The sequence below is a fragment of the Gopherus evgoodei genome, chromosome 20 (assembly GCF_007399415.2).
Source record: "Gopherus evgoodei ecotype Sinaloan lineage chromosome 20, rGopEvg1_v1.p, whole genome shotgun sequence".
Classification (NCBI taxonomy): Eukaryota; Metazoa; Chordata; order Testudines; family Testudinidae; genus Gopherus; species Gopherus evgoodei.
The window spans coordinates 16,013,269-16,039,416 of NC_044341.1; the positions used below are offsets into that span (position 1 = coordinate 16,013,269).

The 26,148-nt window shown below is 45.2% G+C and overlaps 1 protein-coding gene across 8 annotated transcripts in view; it reads left to right on the forward strand.

Annotated features, from left to right (window-relative positions):
• HIVEP3 (HIVEP zinc finger 3) overlaps positions 1 to 26,148 on the forward strand; it is a 461,199-nt gene that overhangs the window by 257,263 nt on the left and 177,788 nt on the right. Inside the window, exon 5 of one of the 8 annotated variants that reach the window (XM_030539428.1) lies at positions 2,728 to 2,857. The exons of the other annotated variants lie outside the window; for them this stretch is intronic. The gene's annotated coding sequence lies outside the window, so the exon portion shown is untranslated. The remainder of the gene's footprint in view (positions 1 to 2,727; positions 2,858 to 26,148) is intronic. 8 annotated transcript variants of the gene reach the window in all.

Here is a 26,148-nt window from a genome sequence, read left to right on the forward strand (position 1 = left end):
TCAGCAATAGAATCTGAACTCTGCTCTACTGCTGATAGGTAGCTCATGGCTTCTGAGCACTTACTTCATCTGTTTGAACATTACCGTTGTCAGCAGGCAGGGACAGTTTTAGCCTTTATCATCTGGAAAGCAGGCGTCTGGACTCCCCTCCTTTATGGCTCTTGTCCCTTTTGTCCTGACTTTATTAGTATGTTTCAGGGATCCCCTAGAGCATGTGGCAGAATAGACCTACTAATGTTCCTTAGCAGTTGTCGCTGTTTGCTGGGTTTACACAATCTCTGTGCCGTAAAAACTTTACATTCTGTTTCCTATAGAATAATATACACAGCGTGGTCAGAATCCAGCTCTCTGATAGGAGTAAAACTGTGGCCTGCCTGAAATGAATCGAGGAGTGGAGGGTGATGATGGGGCATCTCAGAAGCCAAGAAACATACTATAATGGCACTAACTGGTTCCCTTGTTGACGGCCTCAGCAGAGGGGTGCTGAGTGAATCCCACCCAGCCTTAGAAGGAAACTTTCTAGTGGAGGATTGAGGGACAAATGGTGGGATGGAACAAAGGAAACATATGCTCTCACTTTCTGGGTTGCTCCTTTTCTGTGGACAGAGAGCCTCTTTTTCCGGGGCATTCAGTCTGGCTCCTTTCTCCAGCACAACACGTATTTCAGTTATTATTTAGAAAAGGAAAAAGTAAAATAAAACAATTTAGTAGAGAAACTCTAATTGCATCAAAATGAAAAGTCCTAATTGAATTATTAACTAGTTAAAGTGCTGGGGATGCTGGAAACCCCCTGAAGTTGGCCTTCTGGCAGTTTACATTCATGCAGTCTGGGACACTCTGCTCTCACTTGCAGTAATGATTCCCCAGATTTCCCTCGGTGGAGAATGTTTGGACTCTGTTGACTTCACATTCATCTCCGTGCAGGACTGTTGAAGGATTAGAGAAGTAGCTTGAGCAATTTGCACTGTTAATAGATAATTTTAAATCTTCATCTACAATATGGATCTCTCTGATTTCTGTGTTGGACATAGATTATTTAAGAAAGATTATTATTCAACAAATTTCCCTTCCCCTCTGCCCTGATAAGCCTATGCCCCAAGTGCAAGTGTGGCAGAGGAAATGGAGAGAGGGACTGGAGACTCTGCTTGTTTGTTTTCCCATTTAAACAAATTACGTTCTCATGGCCACAACTAAGGAGAGAGGCAGAACCACTGGGCAAACAAAGTTAGAAATGTTTAGAGTTTGCTCTTGAAAAATACACAGAACTGTTGATAGAATAGCATGGTATTCAGCTAGCACAGTTTGCAGGGTGTGTGAGATTATGTGCACGGGACATCTAATGGGATCCAAAGGAGAGAATCCTCTGAGAAAATGTTTTGAAAATACCTGATGTTTATTCCAAAGGCAAAAGCAAATGTGATGTTGAGAAATATTTCCTGAGCACCAGGGATAAAGTGTCTCTGACATGGCTGGTCTAGCAGTAATCAGAGAAGTGGGGACTGTTCCGGGGTTTGGGAAATCGCCCCAACTATCCCCTGAAGTTGGTGCTAGATCTCCTGAGAACTCCCTGCAGTATGTCCCTGGTGAATTCCCACAGTTGTTTTGGGCACACTCCTTTTGCACTGAAATAGCTAGTTTTCCTCTAGTTTCTTCTGTCTCCTCTAACTGTCAAGGCTAGTGCTGATGGTGTACTTAGGGGAGCATTACCGTCCTAACTCCTGGCTACATTACATGAACGTGAAAAATGTCTTGGTGGACTTGCTGTTTCTAGATAGTTTTAAAGCGTCTTGTTTCTTGGCAACAGGTTCATGATTTAAAAAAAAGTTCTGGAAAGGCAAGTAATTTATTTTAAATGTACATTAAACACCATTGTCTCTGACTTTTAAAAGGCTGCTTATTAGCAGGTCTTTATTGCTCTGCTGGGATCTGCAGTCAGAAGGGCCAGTCAGGATTCTGGGGTAGTGTTTATTCTGTTCTTCCATTCCGCCCATTACGCTTGCTGAGTTCTTCCCAGCTTTAGTTTATTAATCTGGGGCTGCTGGAGTGATGGATTTCTCACCTGGGCTGCCTCTGTAGAGGCTACCTTATAAGAGGACAGTTGTGACCAGCATTCCCACTGCTGCACAAATCGAATTCACAGTGCCTGCTCTTGGCAGCCCCCCGGGGTCTCGGTCAATATAATCATTGCAGTAATGAGAAGATTTGTATCCAACCTTGCTCTAATTACAGGCGTGCATAAGGTGAGCCTTTTAACTTGAGTCAAAGAGAGCTGTGTGCATCAGGGATGGCGCATGTTAAAGAGACTGGGGGTTATTTGGCCAGCCCCAAACCACCGGTGAAAGTAAATGTGCAGGAAACCTTCACTCTCTACCACATCAGCTTTTCAGATGGCTGCCAAGACAAAGACTCTCTCTTTAACCCCAGGCCAGGCACAGGTACTATAGTATTGACTTTCCCAGGTGCTTGAATTTAGCCATGTTCTCAACATGCAGAAAGCTTTCCGTAGCCACCAGGTGAGCATGATTTCCTTGTGCACAGGGCGAGGGAAGGTTATTTGCTGTGCAAGGCTGAGTATGTTCCCCGTGAGGCTGAGCAAAGGAGTCTTTTGAGTACGTAGAGCTACCGAAGTCTGATGGAAAAAATTCTGAGAAGCTTTTTTCCCTAGTGGGCTCAATGGTAACCATCTAAGGCTGCCTAAATGTTTCCTTTCTAACCCCTTGATTTCAGTTGCACAAAACTTTACTGAACTGAGGCACTATTCTTGTGGAGAGTTTGAGAAGAAACCATTCAGCAGCTCTTGACTGGGAGGAAACAGTGACCAAGATTCAGCCTTTCCCCGCACCCCAACCCCACCTGGGTAAAGCTAAGTGTAAATGCCACTGCTGGAGTGAAAGTGTGAGGATTCTGGTGGGCAGTTTACATTCACATTGCTCAGGTGTAAATAACGACAAGGTGCAAGATAGGAGAATCAGGGCTGGAGTTTTCAAGGGAACAAGTGCACCAGTTTCTGTGGCAAACTATGAGGTCGGCATGTGCTGTTTTCAAACTCACAGTAAACTTTACACATAGGGTGTAAAAGTTTTCTATGCAAACGAAATTTCAGTTTCAGTGGATCTGTGGCTTCCCAGCCCCAACCCACTGCCATCAAACTCAGCTGGCCCTTCCTCTGCTCTTCCTGCAGACTTTAGAAGGTCTCCGGGAAAAGAGCCATGGATCCAGGTTTTTGCAGCATTGTTGCACCGGGAAGCATTGGGGTTCAGATTTGTTGGTGCATAGAAGTGATTAGACTTGTTCTTTATGCAGGTACTAGAATTCTGAGAGTTGTAGCCAAAATTGGCTGGTCCAGTGGGAACCAGACATTGGATTTGGGGTTTTGCAGTATGGTTGCTTCAAGATCTTGGGTGTGTTTGATGTGCTTCGGAACAGATACACTTGTTCTCTATTTTGATGGTACAACTAGGAGCAAGGGGGTGGGAGGATCAGCAGATTTCAAGTAGATCCAGCCTTTGCCTTTTTCCACATAAACCCAATTGCTCCCTAAGCTCCTTCTTACCATGCTCCCACATCCAACCAAGGGACCCCATTGCTGCCCATCTGCTAGAGAGGACCAAAGGGAAATCCCCCTCCTGTGCTCTGTAGCAGGTCTGCATTGGGGTAGATTCCTACTTTGCAGAGCTCATGAGGACAAAACTGATACTGTCTTTAATTCCACAACCACACGCTTTTATTTTCCACAAGGATTGCTAACAGGTCTTGAACTCAGGCCCTTTAGATCCACAGCACAGAATTCTTTTACTTGAGCAATTGGTGGTGACGGTAGGCTGTTATCCTCTAAGTGGACCCGGCAGCAGAGGAAGACTGACACACTTTGCCAGTGGGCTAGCCAGCTATTTGTGAGACAGCAGGTATCAGGATTCCCAAGTTCTGTTCCTGGTCCTGGGAGCAGAGTGTGGTCTAGTAGTTCAAGACAGGATAGCCAAGCACATAATTTTGTACATCCATTCTTAAAGGCAATGTGGTAAAGTGGATAAGACCTTGGGTTTGTCACAGAAGCACTACCTAAGACGTGGGTGGGGAAACTTTTTGGCCCGAGGGCCACATCGGGGTAGGGAAGGCTGTTCCTCCCCAAACAGCCTGCCCCCTATCTGTTCCTTCCCACTTCCCTCCCCCTGACTGTCCCCCTCAGAACCTGTGACCCACCCAACCCCCCCTGCTCCTTGTCCCCTGACCACCCCCTCCCAGGATCCCTGCCCCTAACCGCCCCCTGGGATCCCACCCCCTATCCAACCCCCATGCTCCCTGTCCACTGACGGCCAGCCCCTTTCGGAATGTGGCCCTGCGAACATGGGCGGAGGACTCAGGAGCAGCAGCTTTGAAGGGGAAAACCACCGCTTCTCTCCAGCTGCACAGCTGCCCCTGCTCCTCCTGAGTCCTCCGCCCGCTTTCCCTGCGCTGCTGCCACCTGCACCGCCCACCTGCTCCCCTGCCCTCACAGTGCAGCCACCTTCCCCCCGCAGGGGGTGCGCCAGTGCTGAGCTGCCCGAGTGCCTGGCCCTGGGGCCCCCTGTTGTTGGGGGGACTTGTGCCAGGGCACCCTGTGTTCACTGTTAAATCTGCCCCTGAGCCACGCCGCCCAGCCAGTGCCAGCCACACTGCCGTGCTGCCGGCACGGCGAGCTGAGGCTGTGGGGGAGGCGGGAAAGCATGGGAGGGGCCGGGGCCAGCTGGGAGCTCGGGCCCACACAGAACGTGGCCCGCGGGCTGTAGTTTGCTCACCTCTGGCCTAAGGTGACCTCGTCTTTGAAGTGCATGAATGATAGTTGCCTCCTTAGGCAGGGCACCAAGGGCTTAGTTAGGAATATGGGTTGTGAGATGTACAAAGCTGTTGACAGCACACAGGGAATGAATGGAAAGTCAAACTCGTTGTCTCCTGGCTTGCAGCTCAATGCCCTTACCCCAGGCTACAGGGTACTATGCACCAGAGGAGTCTCTGTCTCTCTCTCAAAACTTTTCTTTACCAGATATGTGGACAGGCCTGACAGAACTGCCAAATGGGTGTGTGTGTGATGAATGATGCATGTATGACACTTGGCAGGTCTGCCATAGCTCCTGCTTTCGTATTTTGCTGCCTTGTTCTTTATTAATATGTGCATCTCTGTTCCTTATGAGTTTCTGTGTTTCTTTAGCTAAGCCCTTGTGCTCCCACCCCACAAGTGAAATTTCACTCTGCCAGTGACCTCCCATCCGGGAGCTGTGGAGATGATTCAGACATTGCAAACCATATCCCAGCATCAGCTGTGGAATGAGCAGCAAGAGTGGATGAATTCTCAAGAAACAGAGGTCTTCCTGTGCCAGAGTCCCTCATTATAAGTAGGGCGACCAGATGTCCCAATTTTATAAGAACAGCCCCGATATTTGGAGCTTTGTCTTATATAGGTGCCAATTACCCCCCATCCCTTGTCCCAATTTTTCACCCTTGCTATCTGGTCACCCTAATTATAAGGAACCCAAGGAAAACAAATAACTGACTTGAGGCGGGAGCAGCAGAATTGTCACTAGATGGAATGTGTTTCAGAGTTTTCCATGAGGCATCACTGATTCTTTAAATAGCTGCCCACGGGTTCCATTCACTTCCTCCTGCCCTTTATTCTATTTTCTGGTTTTGTTCCCTTCTGAGGAAACCTAGTAATGTTAATTAAAAAAACCAGTAAAGGCAAAGATGAGACAAAAATGTGAAGTTTCAAAAATAAAAATGAAGAAACATTTTCATAAAGTGCACTTGTTGGGGAGAAATAATGAACTATCTGTTGCCTAAAGAAAGCAAAGCAATCTCCAGGTTCTCCCTCCTTTTCAGTTAGAAGAGCTCAGCTAAAGTAACACTCGGCACCTGGATAATGAACCCAAGCCAGCATCAACCCTGCTGCAGAAGAATTACAGTCAATGTAAGGCCAGATTCTGTGCTGATGCAAATCTGCAGAGCTCCACTGAAGTCACTAGAGCTCTGCCTGTTTACCCTAGTTGTGGTTCTGGCCCTTAAGCTTTAAAACAGAAAAGAATAATTTTAGGGCTGTTAACTTTCTTGGTAGGAGGGTTGAGAGGTGAACCCTACAGCTGAAGGAGAAGTAATAGTCACTCTACACTGGGCTAAGCACTATATAGAATTTCTGTACTGAATTCTTCTCTTCAGAAGGTTGTTCATAGCAGCGTCTCTTCAGTGGAGGGGAAACCAGTGGGGGAAAGCCTTTTGATCGAGCCTGAGCTTTAAACTTGGCTTCCTAACCTGAGTAATGATCTGATCTGAGAGATTTTTTTTGCAGAGAGGAAACTGGGGTTGCTAGGGGGAGGGGAAACATTTTGTTTATATTTGAGCTGCAGAACAGGATAAAATGTAATAGGGTTTGTACATTTTAAAGAAAAGAAGGATTTGTTTGTTTGAAAATAGAAGATGTCTCCTTTTTTTAGAATTAGAGAAACTGAATAAAATAGTGCACTGAAAGGTCAGGCCAGAACTGTAAATGAAAATGGGATTGTGTGTATCTACAGAAGAATGCAGAGCTTTCCTTGTACTGAATGGAAGTCAAGATGTGTGTTAAGTTACCTCCCACAAACATGACTGTAGCACTCATGTATTTCTTTGTCTAGAGTAAAAGCAACAAAACCCTGTGATAAAACTACCCTTTCCCAGCCAAGCACCCGTAGACCTGGGTCAGTGCAGGCACTTTAAAGTGTGCAGGATGGTCTTGTGGTTAAAGCACAGGACTAGAAATCCAGAGACTTGGGTTTTGTTCCCAGCTCATAGATTCCAAGGTCAGAACAGACCATTCTGATCATCTAGTCTGACCTGCATCATGCAGGCTAGAGAATTTCATTCCATAATTTCTGCATCAAGCTTATGTGTTATGGTTGAATTAAAGTGTGTGTGTCATAGACTAACAGTGTGACTGAGGGGAAGTCATTTCACCACTCTATGGCCTTGTCTACAAGGGAAATTACTTTTATTCCAGAATAATATGCCCAGTCTGGAAGCAATTCTGGAATCATTTATTCCACAATAGCTCTTCAGGTCAATTTCCCTATGTAGCCACGGCCTGTGTCTCAGCTTCCAGGTCTGTAGTGTGGGGATAATCACACCTCACTACCTCTCAGGGGTGTTCCCAGGCTCCATTCACAATCTGCCTTCTGAAATCCCAGGGTATAGAGTGCTAGACAATGTTTAAAATAATATTCCTTTTCCATTTGTGTGTTACAGTGAGCAGCTGTAACTAACCGCTGAAACCACAGTACGGAAAAGATCATCAGTAAGGCGACAATTTTGTCACGGAGGTCGCTGAAGTCACAGAATCCGTTACTTCCAAAGACCTCTGTGACTTCAGCCCATGGCGGCCAGGAGCTGTGGGGAACCCCCAAGCTCTGAGCCACCAAGGGTAGTGGGGATACCCCACAGCTCTTGGTCACCATGGGCGGCAGGGGTACCCCACAGCTCCTGTCTACCGCAGGCTGAAGTCACGGAGGACCCCGCAGCTCCCAGCTGGCCCCTACAGCTGCCCAGCGGCTTCCCATTTTGTCATGAATATTTTTAGTAAAAGTCAGGGACAGGTCACGAGCTTCCGTGAAGTTTTCTTTATTGCCCGTGACCTGTCCTTGACTTTTGCTCATGACCTGTCCTGACTTTTATTAAAAATATCTGTGACAAAATCTTAGCCTTAATCATCAGCTTAGTTTGCTCATCAAGGGCTGTACTGGAACTGGCATTTCCACACATGCACAGCTTTAGGGAACCAGCATGAGAAGCCTTCCCCCCACACTTTCCAGGCAGATACTGGTCACATTTGTAGTTCAGGAGCTCTCTGAATGCAGGAAATGATCCCTTTTAGTCCCCCTGACATGCAAAGGACCCAAAGCCTGCAGAAAAGCCTGTCCCCTTCCCTATAGTGGCCAGTGGGGCTGGCTGGGAGATGTGCAGAATTTCCCTAATCAGTGCCATAGCAGGTATGTTCCTCTTGCTCACCGGGGACTTTGGGGAGATGTTTTGGCTCATAGAAGCATAGTGCCTCCCAAAGCTGCCCACATGCAGAGCTGTGCTTCGGGGGCACGGCCTCGCCGCTAAAATATTACAGTGTTTCACAGTAATGATCCGGTTACCGCTGTGTATTGCACCATTACTGCAATAGTAGTTTTAATGCAAGAAATATTTATTAAAACAAAATCCTGATTTCTCTCCTACACTGGTTTTACATTGCATTGTTTACAGGCAGATATAGTGCCCCATGGAAGGCTGAGACCATTTTTGCCAAATCAAAGAATCCAAAGTCAGTGCTGTGCTGCTTTTCTTTGGCCTGAGAAAAGTCTGCAGTATTGGTTTTATTATTCTATGCAGAGCTGAGCTCTTTAAAGAAGTTGAGGGAAATTCCCAGATGAGGGTTGGTTGCCATTCTATCTTCATGGAGTATGATTTATTTTTGATTCTGCCTGTAATACATTGCCAGCGCACCGGTCTGTTGCCTGAATGTTTTGATCTATCATTCACCTGTGGGTATTTGCTACAAAGATAGAAAATATTTTGTGATCATATTTGCATTAATCAAAACCCGAAGTTATTGAAGAGAAGATGTGATATGCAAAAATGTACACACAAGGTTTTTGATATTTCCAAGTAAACAGGTAACGATGGGTAGAAGTAGAGTGAAGGCAAGCAAATATGTGAATATAAAAATCTGAAAAGCCCAACTTTCTTTGCGCTCCACTTCACATATTGAGGCCCTCAGAGGCTTCCTCATTGGGAAGCTGTTGGCTGTGGATGTGTGGATCATGGGAATTATGAAGAATTACCACAGAAAACATACTTAGACATTATTATTCAGACTGAACCCAGTTCTGCCACACTGACTTAGTTTGTTATGTTTGCAGCACATGCACAGAGAAGCTGGAGAAAAGCGAAAATACTCTTGCTGGGCAGCTACAACACAGCACTACTTTATTTCTTAGCATTCAGATCCAGAACCCAAACCAGGGAGAAAACAGGCTGCTCTCTGTTGCAGCGAGGCACAACTCACCCCATCTTGCTTTAAGGCTTAAGCTGATTCTTTCCAGAGTGGCTGTCTGCTGACTGACTCAGACCACATGGCTTCCCCAGCGCCCTCTAGCTCCCAAGCAGGACCGGGAAATTCCTCACATGGAAAGTAATAGCTTACCATTTTACACTAGTTTCCAATAAACTCATTGTGAAAAGGGATAGGAGAATCAGGCCCTTGCTTTATACAGTGGCCAAATAGGTGACAAGCCCCTCTAAAAGCAAACAGACAATGCCTCTGCTTGGAAGGGCTAACAATTTAAATGTTGAGATAACACAATGAGTTAGGGAGAGCCCAACAAGGTGGGGGAGTACTGGGAGTGGTGCTATAAATCTCATCAGGAGGTGACTAGATGAGGTCTCAGTGAACAAAACTATTAATTCAAAGAAATACTTGATCAGTGGCATGCTTCCTAACAGAAATGAGCCAGGAAGAGGATTTGAAGGAGGTGAGGGTGCTGACTGCGGCTGGATGGGGTTTTGTTGAGGATTACCTCCTGTTTTCTGGTAAGAAATGGTGAAAACCAGAAGCCCTGTTTTAGGTACTGTAGCCACAGCCTGTATTGAGCATGTCTGGGTGCCCAGTCTGGGTCTGTTTGAATTCAGAGCTGAACTATCTGTATTGAAGAGGGGAAGCTGCCAAGAACGCAGGCACCCTTTCAGCTGTGAGTGTTTTGCTCAGAATGGAAGCTCTCTTCTCTCTGTGTCAGAAGTCAAATAACTAAGTAAATTAAACTGCTGGTGGTGAATCTGCTACTTCTCCTTGCTGCTTCTGCATCAGTGTCATGGGAGGGACAGAAAATGCCCCTTTACAGTGCAGAAAATACGTTGTGATTCTCTCCACTCTTACCAGGTGAAACATACTGAGTCTAATGCTTGAGAGGCCCCGTTTAGTTCATTGTCAGCGATGCTCCGTTAAAACAATGTCCATCTATAAAGGGCGTCTGTGGGTGGGTGTTTATAGTTTACATATGCAGATGCACGCAGTGATATATAAATAGTGGGATTCTATTTCAGTTTTCATCTGGCATTTACCGTTGCAGAATCAGGTCTCTTTATTTGCCTAGCGTAGACACCTGGTGGTTGTGCTGTTCCGATGCTCTGAGAGGAATGGTTCCTGGTCTTAGAAAGTAGCTGTGTTTGTGCTGTATGTGAGAGGGGGTGTGTATATATGTGAGTGAGCACAGGGGATGTTTCCATTTTAACAGTGTTATTTCTGGCACTGCTGCTTTTTCTGTAATCATGGTTGAAACTGCTATGCTCCGGGGTTCATCAAGGAAACACTATAAATTCTTCTCGGGAGAAATATGTTAAGCAAGTGGCCACAATACTGATTTCTTAGGGGCTAATTTTAATTGGGAACAGTCTTTTCGGGAGATTTTTATTGGCCACTTTTCTGACGGAGCGAAGAAACAGCTACGACTCTGATAGGAATTGGCATCCAAAAGCCCCCAGAGAGTTTGGCAAGAGGCTGCTTTGCGTTCGGTCTCTCCAGTGCTGGGCTGTTATCACAGTATTTCAGAATATGTTTGGTATATGGGACAGGATTCCTTACCAATAGCCAGATTTTCTTCTGGGAAGGAAAAAAAAGCTTCTTTGAAGTAAACATGTTTGAACTCAGTGGAGTCCATGTGCAGAATGGTGACAGATTTGGGCCCTGAATTAGGGAAATGCTACAAGGCATAGGCTCAGTCTGTTTATCAAAGCATTTATTAGGCCCCTGTTAGCTATAGGCTGCTACGTTGGAGGGATGGATGTCCTCCCCATGTGTGTCTGCAGATGGCCCTATTGCAATGGAACCAAGGTGATGTCACTTTGTGGGAGAAGGATGAAATTTGGGAAGTGTGCATGACATGGTGCCCAGCCCTGCGGACTTTCCTGTATGCTACTGCTTACCAAAGGAGTGGAGGGCAGGATGGAGTCAGTGGATCCATCAGCCATTTCCTTCACATTGGGGTCATGCCTGTGGCAAGGAGGTGACTCAAGTTATGAGATTGCAGGAATAGTTGCAGAGTGACTCCACACTTGCTCCATGGCATAGACAGAGAAGAATTCCTCTACTCCCATCCCGGTCCCAGACAAATTCCAAAGTGCACAGCACATGTGCTCCTGCCTTGCACTATGTCCAGGATTTTGGCACCTGCATAGCACATTTCAACTGATAACCATGTGGAAAGGAGAATTGGAATGCGCAAGAGAGATGTGGTGATATCCATGCAGTTAAGCTGGATTCCAGCACAGTCAGTATCTTTGCCAGGCACTCCTTTTCCAGTGCCCATTGCACAGGGAGAAATAGCTGGGGCATGTTTCATTGGGAGCTTCGCTCATGGTAGTGGCAGCAGCAGCATATCAACTAGTGCACAAGCAATAAAGAATGCTCCTGTCACCTTCAGGGTGGAGTGCTTTTAACCTGCGAGCATAATACCTGTGCGAAGGTAAAGCTGACAGTGTTCTGTTAGCGGCTCGGGAAGAACTCTTCAAAACTTCAAAATCTTGGTTACAGATATATCATAAAACTGAGTTCCTAACTGTGTACTTGCACACGTTGAAGTACTGACAATCCCTGGCACTTCTCACGAGAGTAGGATGTAAGCCCCGGCTAAATTACCGCATGAACAGTTAGTTCTGCCTTTCTAAAATTCCTCCTTTGGTATAAAATAGACACAGTTTTCCTCTTCCCTTCTGCCTTAATCTGTTGTGTAACATTTTTATGCACTGTCATGCAGCTGTTGTGCACCACCCTAGATTGGTTATGCTGAGACCTTGTCTACACTGCAGGTTACTTCGGCATAGCGTATGTCGCACAGGGGTGTGAGTAATCCATGTCCCTGAACGATGTCAGCGACACCGACCTAAGAGCCGGTGTGGACAGTGCTGCATCGGCTCCCGTCGGCTTACAGTATCTCTGACTCCACCGCAAGCGCTCCAGCGGCGCACTCTGTAAGTGCTGTAGTGTGTACGTAGCCTTACTCTGCTACTGAGAACATAGGAACTGACATGCTGGATCAGACGAGGGGTCCATCTAGTTCAGTGTCCTGTTGCTGACGATGATCAGTTGCCACATTTGTCAGAGGAATGTGTAAGAAACCCCATAGAGCACAATTGTAAGAGAAGTTTGTTCCTGGCCTAGGTATTGCTATTTGTTATTGGTTAGTTATGAGCTGTACAGTACCCATGGCGTGCTAGGAGTGTACAGAGAAATCAAAAGCATGTGATGGTCCTTGCAGCAGAGAGTATACAGTCTGAGACAAAATCAAAGCAAAGGGAGCATGTCAGCCAAGGGAAGACAGAGCGTTACCAGATACTGAGCTGGGTTTTGGTAGCTCTGCCTGTACTGGTGTGTGTGCATGTGCGTGTGCATGCACACATGCACTTAAGAGCCTTTTTTTCACTAGCTGTTGTGGAGAGACGGATACCGGAAAGGGGAAAGGAGGTTTTGTCTGTGCTGTACATATTTGATGTTTTGCGAGTTTGCATTTTAATAAACGCTTTAATAAGTTACTCAAATCAGTCTCTCACTCGGTTTTGAGAGCTCAGGAGACATTCCATTTGCTTAACACTCTTAATGACTCAGTTCTACAAATGATTTATTATTATTGATTTATACAGCACTCCGTACAGGCATCAAGGCAGCGGTATGTAACATGGTTCTTACAGAAACACTCCGCCCACTGTTGAAACAGCCCTTCTGATTAAAAGGAGGGGAAAAGACAGATTGACGGATTTGTGCAATCCAATGACCCGCAGCATTTAATTATTGATTTAGCTTTTCATTTTGAGTCCATCACTCCAGTTTTGTCTCCTGTGACTTGGTAAAGCTCTTGGGGGTGCTGGGAGGTAAGGCATCAGCACACACATTTAGAGCTGGCTGGCTGCTGTCCTGTTTGGAAGGCAGGGTGGAGTATGGGGAATGTTAACTTCTTCAATTCCAGCTTTAGTTGGGTGGATCCCGAGAGGTTCTAAGTATCTGCAGTACTCTCTGAATTCAGTAGGCGTTTCAAGTATTCAGAGTCCCTCAGTTTCAGGCTTAAAGAACCCCAGCAGGCAGTGAGTGCACATAAAGGGAGCAAAAATTTAAATAAATCAAATATTTTAACGATGCATTTAGTCTTTCTTTTTTCCCTTTAAAAGTTGCATCTTTATACAGATGAGCTGTGACTGCTTGCTCAGGATGTTGCTCTGCTCAGTCCATTTGATACCGTGGAGAGAATTGATGGGAATCGCCACAATAAAAATTTAATTAAATGCCAAGCAATAATTTGCAATGGATAAAATGTGGTACCTACAGTACTTTGTTGACATCTGTTCACACACCCAAAGGGCCATTAGTGACTTTCAGGATCAGGAGAAAAACACTAGGCCAATTATCTTGTTTTTTATTCTTTCAATCTCTGGCAGAGAGGCCTATTATGTTTAATATTTTATAGAGATGCATCTTTGCCATCCTTCCTATGAGTCATTCTTCTATACGAACCCACAAGTCTGTTGAGATTTTTAATCCCTTTAGTGTATTTAAAGGTAGAGTCTATATCTTGTGAAGGAAGCATCTTTTCTACACAATATGAAAGTTACTCCATTGGTATGCAGTCCCAGAAAATGAAAGTTTCTTTAATTTCAACCGGGTATGTGTATGGAGGCAAAGCCTGCAGCAATCTGTAAAGTGGCAGACACATTCAAGTTGGTCATAGAATCATAAGGCCCTGTTCTGAAGTCCCGACTCAGACAATACTCCTGTTGACACCCGTGGAAGTTTATCCTGATTACAGACTTCAGGACTGAGGACACAGAAACTGGAAATGGAGAATTTCATCTAAATCCATCTGCCTCCTGAAAGAAGCAAGTTTTCCATTGCTTAGTATGTATTGCTATGTCCAATCCAGTCTTGGATAACTCAGGTGCTGGGGTTTATCCGCTTGATGAATCTTCATGAAAGTTTTTTTCTGATATTCATCCTTCATTTTCCTTTGATCACTTTGACTCCATCAGACCTAACTGTATTGGCAATGGATAACCCTCAATATTTTTGCTCTCTAATGTAGTTTAACTTTTCAGATGTCTCTGGTTTGTTATCTCGCCCCAGTAGTTGTTCAGCTAAGTTACTGCCTCTTAGCCTCTTTATTTTCCTCATATAACGAAGCCTTCTGACTGTGTTCTCTGAATTCCTTGCCATCGGTCTGTGTTTTTGGAGCTGGGACACCTGGAACTGAACTTGAAGTTATTTTCTGTTAACGTTCAGCCGAATTCATGTTGAGTAGCCTCCTAGGTTTGAGACCAAAATGGGTGTAAGTTTAATTTAAATATCTGCAGTGGAAACTTTCTATGGAAAGAAGGTACCCAAAAAAAGCCCTTGAGAGAACAAAGTTATTTGCCCTGCTGAATGACTTCCTTTGCTGCATTGTTTTCCGTTTTCATCAGCCACTTGTCTCCTGCAGGGTGTGCAGTTGTAGCTCTTTCATGTGTCAGCCAGCAAAAAGTTCAGCAGAATTTCAGTGCACTGCAGAGAATTACCGCTTCTCTGTTGCATGGCAAGTAAAATAAAATCTGTTTTACAAAGTTATCGCGACAGATCTGCACTCTGTGTACAAATCAGCCAATGGCTCCATGTCACGGGTGGAATTTAAAACTCACTGTGATTCCCTAATGCTTTGCTCAGGGATATCATTTTTGTTTAGTTCTTCAGATAAGCAAATTAAAGGACTGACAGCACAGTAATTCCTGTTGTATTAAACCATTTTGACCAGAGTGTCAAGAATGATGCAGACTTGTTTGTTGAGGAACTCTGTTTTCAAGATGTGCAATACAGGAATTCGGTTTTCATCTCAAATACTTTTATACCTTGCCTGTGTAACACCAACAGATCCCGGTCGTTGGTGGGCGGGATTGAACCTGGGACCTTGGTGTATGAGTCTTTACTGTATGAGTTAAAAGCCACATGACCCTTAGCTAAGGCTGTAGCAGACTCATTAATTTCTATATGATCTTAATGCCACTAGAGGGGACAGACCACCACACCCAGGAGGTATGTGGATTACACCTGGTTCACTGTATTGTGTCAGCTACAGCTTATACTGTCATGGGGTTGCCTTATCAATGTGTTAATTAAGACAACACTCACTTATTGGGCCAAATAACTCGTCTCTCTGAAGGGACTTACTCTTTGCAGAAAACACTTGGAGAAAGGGCAAGTGGCCTACAGCTGAGGAAGAAAAGGGTTAGATCAGACATCAGGAAATATTTCTTGTAACTGAGCATTAGAATAGACCTTCAGAGGGGGAGGACAAGAAACCTTCTCTGCAGATATTCAGGGGATGATTACATAAGACATCAGTGGGAATGATGGTGGGGAATAATCTTGCAAAATGCCACAGGACAAATTGCATGGGTGAGGTGATTCTATGCTCTTCTGGCTCCATTTACCTGTAAAAATGAGAGAGCTGATCTCCTGGATTGCAAGCATCAATGCAAAACCTTCTCCAGTGAACTGTAAAATTGTGTGGTCTCTCATCATATTGCTCACATGACAGGAAATGTCACATTAGCTTTCTCATGCTCACTTTTGGAATGGAGTGTGGATATTCATGACTTTTCAGTTTGGAAGGTGAGAGGTTCGAGATGGTACCCCAGGGAAGCTAAGGGAAGTTTTTTAGTCTACTAAACTTGCGGTGTATCTGTTAAACAGGTCTTTACACTGTACTTACAATAATTATCTGGCAACACTTAGATCTTCAGAGACAGGGCCTACAAGGATTATGTTCCTTCTTTTAGACTGTTTTCTTTCACTGATGGAGTATCTGCTTAACCAAAATTATTATGTCCAGTGAAATGCCAACTCTGACTCAGGAGATATCCTAGTCTCATCCCTTCTGATTCAGCAGGATGTTTTAAATCTCTTTGAAAGACAGGCAAAGTTAAAATGCCTAAAACACTCTCCTTCCCCAAGCTCTGTCTCTCTGTCTGTCTGTCCTTTGAGTGTCCTCTCCTAAGAGCAGGGACCATCCTTTCTTGTATGTAAACCCTTGAATACTATTGGTGTTACTGCAAACAAATTATCAATACAAGTACTAAAAATGTGCTGAACGAATAAATCCATGGTCTGCTGGTTGTATGAATGCTGGTGAATAGTTATAACAGTTGATATAAACCCCAAGGTGCTGTGATTTCAAAGAGAAGATTCTTTTAAGGTGATGTATTTTAGAAGAGCATGCAAAACTTTTTGGCTGAACATTTTATTAGCGTTGTCATTTTCCTTAGCAACATTGGACATGGTCATAGCAATATTCACTGTACCACAGTTACTGGTTGTGTAGTCACTCTAGATCCAAGAGGAAGGTTTACGGATTTCTGTCAGGCTGGAAAGACTCAGGTTTTCTATGCAGGGAGACCCACGTTACACCCTAGAGCAGAATGACTAAGGGCTTGTCTACACTTGCCATTTAAAGCAGAAAAAGTCCCTTGTTTGCACAAAAACCGTGGGAGCGTCTAGTTGCCAATGACTTTTTGTGGTGAAACTCAAAAGTTTCACCGCAAACAGAAAACCACCTTCACGAGAGGCGTACAGCTCTTACCGGTGATACTTTTGCGGTGATGTGCAAGTGAAGACACGTTCTTCCTGTTTACCAAGCTTTTAGCCTCCGCAGGATATCCCACTGTGCCTAGGTGACCCTCTGGCCAGCAGCTCTGCTGCTCTGACACCAGGTAAACAGACATCCGCCCCTCCCCGGGCAAAAGCCCGGGAACTTTGAAACTCCCCTTCCTGTTTCTTGGCAAGTGCTCACTTATCTGGCCAGGTGACAATGGCTGCTCCACAGAGCAAAGCGTTCCCTGCTTGGAGCAATGCTGAGCTACTGGAGCTGATCAGTGTTGGGGAGAGGAGGTTGTGCAGGGACCCAGGGATGCCTCGCAACCACACACCTCCGCCTTCCCCCAAGACCTATCGTCAAAATGTCGAGAGTCGCACTGGGGGATAGCTGCCCTCAGTGCGCTGTTCCCATCGGGAGTGGAAGTGCTGCACATGTGAACACAATCAGACACCTGTGGAAGTGAGGTATCAGAGGGGTAGCCGTGTTAGTCTGGATCTGTAAAAGCAGCAAAGAATCCCGTGGCACCTTATAGACTAACAGACGTTTTGGAGCATGAGCTTTCGTGGGTCAATACCCACTTCGTCAGATGCATGTAGTGGAAATTTCCAGGGGCAGGTATATATATGCAAGCAAGCTAGAGATAATGAGGTTAGTTCAATCAATCCCTGACTGAACTAACCTCATTATCTCTAGCTTGCTTGCATATATATATACCTGCCCCTGGAAATTTCCACTACATGCATCTGACGAAGTGGGTATTGACCCACGAAAGCTCATGCTCCAAAACGTCTGTTAGTCTGTAAGGTGCCACAGGATTCTTTGCTGCTTCTGTGGAAGTGAGTGAGGACACAAACCAGCGCTTTCCTTTCACCGGTTCACGATCACCGGTGAAACCGACAGCACAAAAACGCTGCAAGGGTAGACGTAGCCTAATGCATACTACCCCATTCATTAGGAAACCTGACCTGAGACTGCAGTAGCCTGCTGAGCATGTTTCCAGAGGATGGGAAAGATAAGGCATTCCATTCTTCTTGGCCCCACACACACAAACACTTGCAAAGCAATGGTTTAAAAACTGTGAGCAAACTGCTGAGAATGTGGAGGCTAATAAGGACAGTGATTTATATTTGAGGGGAAACCAGGAGAATTTCTCTCTCAGCTATCTGTTCCTTGTTTCAGCATTCCATATCCTTCCAGTCTTATTTTTCCTCTGTTTTTTTCTGTGGATTGGATTTTCATTTGCTGAAAACACATCATACATACCTCACAGCACAGTTTCCAGCTTGTGTGTCACTCCGTGTCTCCCTTCTATGAATTTTAAAAATAAATCTCTGGATGGCGATGGACTTATTACTGGTCCATCCAAAACCAAAGAACCAGTTTAAGGAGATTGTCTGGGTTTTCTGTCAGGATAGGACTTGCACTAAATGGCAAACTCTGCTTTTGATGGCAAGCCTCATTTTGGTAAATTCCAACTCAACATGGGCTAAGGACAGTGTTGATCATAACTAGTTAGCTGTTCATTATGCAGGATTTAGTATAATTCCGTAAAAGAAGACAAGGAAGTCTTGCTTGGATGTGAATTTCATCTTGAAGCTGACGTTAATTAATCCTAAGTCATTTGAATAAAGTCATACAGTCAGGCAGGAAATGAGCAAAATCATTACAGCCAGAATTCTCTGATTTCACACTTAAAAGAGGAAGGAACAGCTTTGAAGATGCTGTATTCTTGCTGCAGTATCACTTTCTATTATCCTTTATTTCAGCTCACAAAGTGCTCTTCTTTCCTCACCTCTAGATGTGTCAGCTGTAATTCAGTTCAGAAGCTATGACCTTTTCCATCTCTTTCCTGTTGGCAGGAAGAAATAGCACATGTATGGGAGGAAGAATTTTTTTCTTCTAAATTTCTTAGCAGAAAAATGTGTATTCTAGCATTTCAGTCACTCAGTGACATTACCTCTGTGGGATTCCCAACACTTACTGGCAACAGTTCCCTGCTACCAGACCAAGACTCTAAGTGCTTGGTACTTCTCCTTCACCATTGTGTCTGTCAACCTACAGTGGACCTTAGAATGCAAGACTGAGATGCAAGAAAGGAGGTATTCTCCTCTGCAAGCCTGCAATTTCATGTCGCTAACAACCAAGCATTCATTGTTAATTAAATATAATTTTAATACCTATTCCAGGCTTGCGGGCTTCACAGATATTGGGACCTCTGTAGGAAGCTTTTCAGTCTTTTAGATGAGGGGAAGCTATTGCCTAAGGTAGCCAGGCTGCAGTGAATGTGGCAGACATGGCTTCCAGAAGTTTGGCTGCTGGTTTAGTCATGAAGTGGGTCTCTTGGCTGCAATAGTCAGGGTTTCCTAGGGAGGTCCAAAGTACCATCGGGGACCTGCCTTTTACATAAGAACACTCGTACCGGGTCAGACCAAAGGTCCATCTAGCCCAGTATCCTGTCTACCGACAGTGGCCAATGCCAGGTTCCCCAGAGGAAGTGAACCTAACAGGCAATGATCAAGTGATCTCTCTCCTGCCATCCATCTCCATTCTCTGACAAACAGAGGCTAGGGACACCATTCCTTACTCATCCTGGCTAATAACCATTAATGGACTTAACCTTCATTAATTTATCTAGTTCTCTTTTAAACGCTGTTATAGTCCTAGCCTTCAAAGCCTCCTCAGGCAAGGAGTTCCACAAGTTGACTGTGCGCTGTGTGAAGAAGAAAAGTTCCTTTTATTTGTTTTAAACCTGCTGCCCATTAATTTCATTTGGTGGCCCCTAGTTCTTGTATTATGGGAATAAGTAAATAACTTTTCCTTATCTACTTTCTCCACATCACTCATGATTTTATATACCTCTATCATACCCCCCTTAGTCTCCTCTTTTCCAAGCTGAAAAGTCTTAGCCTCTTTAATCTCTCCTCATATGGGACCCCTAATCATTTTAGCTGCCCTTCTCTGAACCTTTTCTAGTGCCAGTATATCTTTTTTGAGATGAGACCACATCTGTATGCAGTATTCAAGATGTGGGTGTACCATCGATTTATATAAGGTGTGACAAAGTTCCTCCTCTACCTTGGTGGGTCCTGCGCTTATTGGCAGATTTGCTCACCTCAGTGATCTTCCCCACAATCTGGGTCAACTCCTCCTGTGTCTGATCAGAAGTTGGGAGGTTTAGGGGGAACCAGGGCCCGCCCTCTACTCCGGGTTCCAGCTCAGGGCCCTGTGGATTGCAGCTGTCTATAGTGCCTCCTGTAACAGCTGCATGACAGCTACAACTCCCTGGACTACTTCCCCATGGCCTCCTCCAAACACCTTCTTTATCCTCACCACAGGACCTTCCTCCTGGTGTCTGATAACGCTTGTACTCCTTAGTCCTCCAGCAGCACAGCCTCTCACTCTCAGCTCCTTGTGCCTCTTGCTCCCAGCTCCTCACACACACTCCCTTTCCTCTGGCTCCCCCTTCCCTGACTGGAGTGAGCTCCTTTTTAAACCCAGGTGCCCTGACTAGCCTGCCTTGATTGGCTGCAGGTGTTCTAATCAGCCTGTCTGCCTTAATTGGTTCTAGCAGGTTCCTGATTACTCTAGTGCAGCCCCTGCTCTAGTCACTCAGGGAACGGAAAACTACTCATACAGTGACCACTATATTTGCCCTCTACCAGACTCCTGTACTCCACTGGTTTGGGTCTGTTACAAAGGGCAATAATATATTCTCCATCTTATTCTCTATCCCCTTTTTAATGATTCCTAACATCCTGTTTGCTTTTTTGACTGCCTCTGCACACTGCATGGACGTCTTCAGAGAACTATCCACGATGACGCCAAGATCTTTTTCTTGATTCTTTGTAGCTAAATTATCCCCCGTCATATTCTATGTATAGTTGGGGTAATTTTTGCCAATGTGCATTACTTTACATTTATCCACATTAAATTTCATTTGCCATTTTGTTGCCCAATCACTTAGTTTTGTGAGATCTTTTTGAAGTTTCTCACAGTCTTGGTCTTAACTATCTTGAGCAGTTTAGTATCATCTGCAAACTTTGCCACCTCACTTTTTACCCCTTTCTCCAGATCATTTATGAATAAGTTGAATAGGATTGGTCCTAGGACTGACCCTTGGGGAATACCACTAGTTACCCCTCTCCATTCTGAGAATTTACCATTTATTTACCTACCCTTTGTTCCCTGTCTTTTATGTAGTTCTCAATCCATGAAAGGACCTTCCCTTTTATCCCATGACAACTTTTGACGGTTGAATCTCTTTAATGAGAACCTGCACTCACTAAAACACTCAAGATCAACACTGCTTTCCCTGGAGGGTTTATATTTTGGCCCCCAAGAGGAAACTCCAGATGCAACCCAGTAGACTGAGGCCACGCCCTCCTCATGAACCTTATTACCAGCGCATAGCTGAGCCACCACACAAATGCCATAGGATTCAAGAGGCTTTGCTACTTGGCCCCTGCTACTGCCACAGCCTCTACTCACTCTTAACCACCAGCCACTCTCAACCACGTGTTGGTCGAGGCCTCTGTGCCCACTGATGCCCACCATGTTGTCCCCTCTTACCTTTGGGGGCCATCTTGCACTCTTCGCCTACAACCTGGAACAAGATCTCTCTAGACAGTTGGGTTCTGGAGACTATCTACTAGGGATACTCCATAGCATTTCTCTCCTTCCCACCTTGCAAACCCTCCCCAGGTCCCCTTCAGGGATGACTCTCATGAAGTGATTTTTAAATGAGAAGCAGAATCCCAATTACACCAAGAGGCAATAGAGCATGTTCCACCTCATTACCATGGGAGGGGATTCTACTCCTTGAATTTTACTAATTCCCCAAAAAGGCGGAGGGTGGAAACTCCTCCTGGGCTTTTGGCAACTCAACATCTTTATTCAATAATGGAAGTTACACTAACATATATGATCTCGTCTCTTCAGGAAGGGATGTTGTTTGTGGCTGTCGACATGAAGGATGCAAATTTCCATGTGGAAATAGACCCATCACACAGGAAGTTCGTGCATTTTATGGTAGGACAGGAACACTTCTTGGGCCGGCTATGGCACCAAGAGTATTTGTAAATGTTGTCTCTGTGGCAGCATCCAGATGAGACATCAGGGCTATATGATATTCCCATACCTGGATGATTGGCTCCTGCTAGGCTGATCTTGTCAAGAGGCCTGGTTGATGACAGGGGTTCTTTCTTCTACAACTTTTAACAGCCCTAAATGTTTGCAGAAAAGAACAAAAATCTGTTTTGTTACCCACAAGGTTAGTAAACGTTATAGGTGTAAGGTTGGTCTCGATTTCTGCAAGAGCATTCCTCCCCTCAGAAAGATCTCATGCATTGAGCACCCTGAGTTCACACATCACTCACAGACCACAAACCACAGTGTTCAAGTACCTCTCACTGTTAGGCCACATGCCCACATTCACCTGCATGAATCCTTTTGCCAGATTCCACTTTTGATGTCTACAGTCTTGGCCCCACTTGACCTCTCAACCAAACAAGGACCACATCAACTCCAGGGTGATCATGCCCACCAGAGTTGTCACCTCTCTAACTCAGCAGATGAACCAGGAAAACGTCATGGTGGGAGTTCCCTTCAGCCTTCCCACCCACAGGGCCACCATTCTGATGGACACCTCCTCTCTGAGATGGGGTGCTCACTTGGACAGAGGCATAATCATCCTCCTAGCTCTCCACTGGCCCAAATGGTTGTGGTTCACCAAACGTCTAATAATGACTGTCAGAATTTGCCCACAGTCAAGATTTGCCTGGTTTTGGTCTCCTAATCAGAGATGAGGAGAAGACCAAGCATCCCAATCCAGGTTCACTCCATCTCATGGCCTGGGTTTTGGATGGGCGTTGAAAATAGAATGCTCATGTTCAGTCCCCATTCAGGTGATCCGTAACCCAGAGAAGAAAATAGCCTACTAGATCCTGCTATTAAGACAAATTGAGACATTTTTCATTCTGGGCAATACTGCACCAACATTCTTCAGATACTGTAATCTTTCATAGATTCATAAAATCATAGAATATCAGGGTTAGAAGGGACCTCAGGAGGTCATCTAGTCCAACCCCCTGCTCAGAGCAGGACCAATTCCCAACTAAATCATCACAGCCAGGGCTTTGTCAAGTCAGGCCTTAAAAACCTCTAAGGAAGGAAATTCCACCACCTCCCTAGGTAACCCATTCCAGTGATTCACCACCCTCCTAGTGAAAATGATTTTCCTAATATCCAACCTAAATCTCCCCCACTGCAACGTGGACCATTACTCCTTCTGTCATCTGCTACCACTGAGAACAGATCTGTCCTCTGGAACCCCCTTTCATGTAGTTGAAAGGAGCTATCAAATCCCCCCTCATTCTTCTCTTCTGCAGACTAAACAAGCCCAGTCCCCTCAGGCTCTCCTCATAAGTCATGTGCTCCAGCCCCCTAATCATTTTTGTTGCTCTCCGCTGGACTCTTTCCAATTTTTCCACATCCTTCTTGTGGTGTGAGGCCCCAAACTGGACACAGTACTCCAGATGAGGCCTCACCAATGTCAAATAGAGGGGAATGATCACGTCCCTCGATCTGCTTGCAATGCCCCTACTTATACAGCCCAAAGCTGTTAGCCTTCTTGGCAACAAGGGCACACTGTTAACTCATATCCAGCTTCTCGTGCACTGTAACCCCTAGGTTCTTTTCTGCAGAACTGCTGCCTAGCCATTTGGTCCCTAGTCTGTAGCAGTGCATGGGATTCTTCTGTCCTAAGTGCAGGACTCTGCACTTGTCCTTGTTGAACCTCATCAGATTTCTTTTGGCCCAATCCTCTAATTTGTCTAGGTCCTTCTGTATCCTATCCCTACCCTCCAGCATATCTACCACTTCTCCCAGTTTAGTGTCATCTGCAAACTTGCCGAGGGTGCAGTCCACACCATCCTCCAGATCATTAATGAAGTTATTGAACAATACTGGCCCCAGGACCGACCTTTGGGGCACTCTGCTTGATACCAGCTGCCACTCCAGATCATTAATGAAGTTATTGAACAAAACTGGCCCCAGGACCGACCCTTGGGGCACTCTGCTTGATACCAGCTGCCAACTAGACATGGAGCCATTGATGTGCCCGATGATCTAGCCAGCTTTCTATCCACTTTATAGTCCATTCATCCAATCCATACTGCTTTAACTTGCCAGCAAGAATACTGTGGGAGACCATATCAAAAGCTTTGCTAAAGTCAAGGAATAACACATCCATTGCTTTCCCCTCACCCACAGACCCAGTTATCTTCTCATAGAAGGCAATTAGGTTAGTCAGGCATGACTTGCCCTTGGTGAATCCATGCTGACTCTTCCTGATCACTTTCCTCTCCTCTAAGTGCTTCAGAATTGATTCCTTGAGGACCTGCTCCATGATTTTTCCAGAGACTGAGGTGAGGCTGACTGGCCTGTAGTTCCCCCAGATCCTCCTCCTTCCCTTTTTAAAAAATGGGCACTACATTAGCCTTTTTCCAGTCATCTGGGACCTCCCCCAATCTCCGTGAGTTTTCAAAGATTATGGCCAATGGCTCTGCAGTCACATCCGCCAACTCCTTTAGCACCCTCGGATGCAGTGCATCCGGCCCCGTGGACTTGTGCTCATCCAGCTTTTCTAAATAATAACAAATTCCATTTGTTCTAGACCATGGGTAGGCAACCAATGGCACCAGCGCCAAAGGTGGCACACGAGCTGATTTTCAGTGGCACTCACGCTGCCCAGGTCCTGGCCACCAGTCCGGGGGTCTCTGCATTTTAATTTAATTTTAAATGAAGCTTCTTATAGATTCATACATTCATAGACTCTAGGACTGGAAGGGACCTCGAGAGGTCACCGAGTCCAGTCCCCTGCCCTCATGGCAGGACCAAATACTGTCTAGACCATCCCTGATAGACATTTATCTAACCTACTCTTAAATATCTCCAGAGATGGAGATTCCACAACCTCCCTAGGCAATTTATTCCAGTGTTTAATTACCCTGACAGTTAGGAACTTTCTCCTAATGTCCAACCTAAATCTCCCTTGCTGCAGTTTAAGCCCATTGCTTCTTGTTCTATCATTAGAGACTAAGGTGAGCAAGTTTTCTCCCTCCTCCTGATGACACCCTTTTAGATACTTGAAAACTGCTATCATGTCCCCTCTCAGTCTTCTCTTTTCCAAACTAAATAAACCTAATTCTTTCAGCCTTCCTTCATAGGTCATGTTCTCAAGACCTTTAATCATTCTCGTTGCTCTTCTCTGGACCCTCTCCAATTTCTCCACATCTTTCTTGAAATACAGTGCCCAGAATTGGACACAATACTCCAGTTGAGGCCTAACCAGCACAGAGTATAGCGGAAGAATGACTTCTCGTGTCTTGTTTACAGCACACCTGTTAATGCATCCCAGAATCACGTTTGCTTTTTTTGCAACAGTATCACACTGTTGACTCATATTTAGCTTGTGGTCCACTATGACCCCTAGATCTCTTTCTGCTATACTCTTTCCTAGACAGTCTCTTCCCATTCTGTATGTGTGAAACTGATTGTTCCTTCCTAAGTGGAGCACTTTGCACTTCTTAAACATTTTAAAAACCTTATTTACTTTACATACAACAGTAGTTTAGTTCTATATTATAGACTTATAGAAAGAGGCCTTCTAAAAACATTAAAATGTATTACTGGCAAGTGAAACCTTAAATTTGAGTGAACTTCTGAAAGGTTGCTGACCCTTGTTCTAGACTATCTTCTATCTCTAAAGATTTCTGGTCTCTCTGTGAGTTCGCTACTAGTACACCTAGCAGTGATTAGTGCCTTCCTCCCTCTGGTGGAAGGACGCTCCATCTCCGCAGCTACAGATTCACGAAAGATCTGCTCAGGACCTTCCCTTGTCCTGTTCAAGCTCACTAGTCCACCTTTTGGACCCATGGTGACTTGTACCATGACCCCCCATCTATGAAGGTGGCATTCTTAGTAGCTGTCACTGCAGCTAGGAAGGTCAGCGAGCTAGGAGCCATCGTGGCGAACTCTCCTTATAAGGTCTTTCACAAAGAGAATGTTTATTTTCGACTACACTTCAAGTTTCTCCCCAGGATTGTTTCAGAGTTCCACATCCCTCAAATGATGCACTGACCTGTATTTTCCTTGAAACCTCACACATCCTCTGAAGACAAGATCCTTCACACCCTTGACGTCTGGTGTGCCCTAGTGTTCTACCTGCAAAGAACCAAATCCACTAAGAAATCACCAAGACTCTCTGTTGCCATAGCAGACAGGTTGTGTGGGCAAACCATATCCTCCCAGGGGATTTCTAAGTGGGTCTCAGGATGCATCTTGGAGTACTACACGTTCCTGCCCATAGGGATGTTACAGCTCACTCCATGCAAGCACAAGCTTTCTCTACAGCATCCGTATCAGACATTCCGAATTTGATCCACACATTCGCGACACCCTGTGCCCTCTTCATGCTGCAGCTGTGGATGCAACAGTGGGA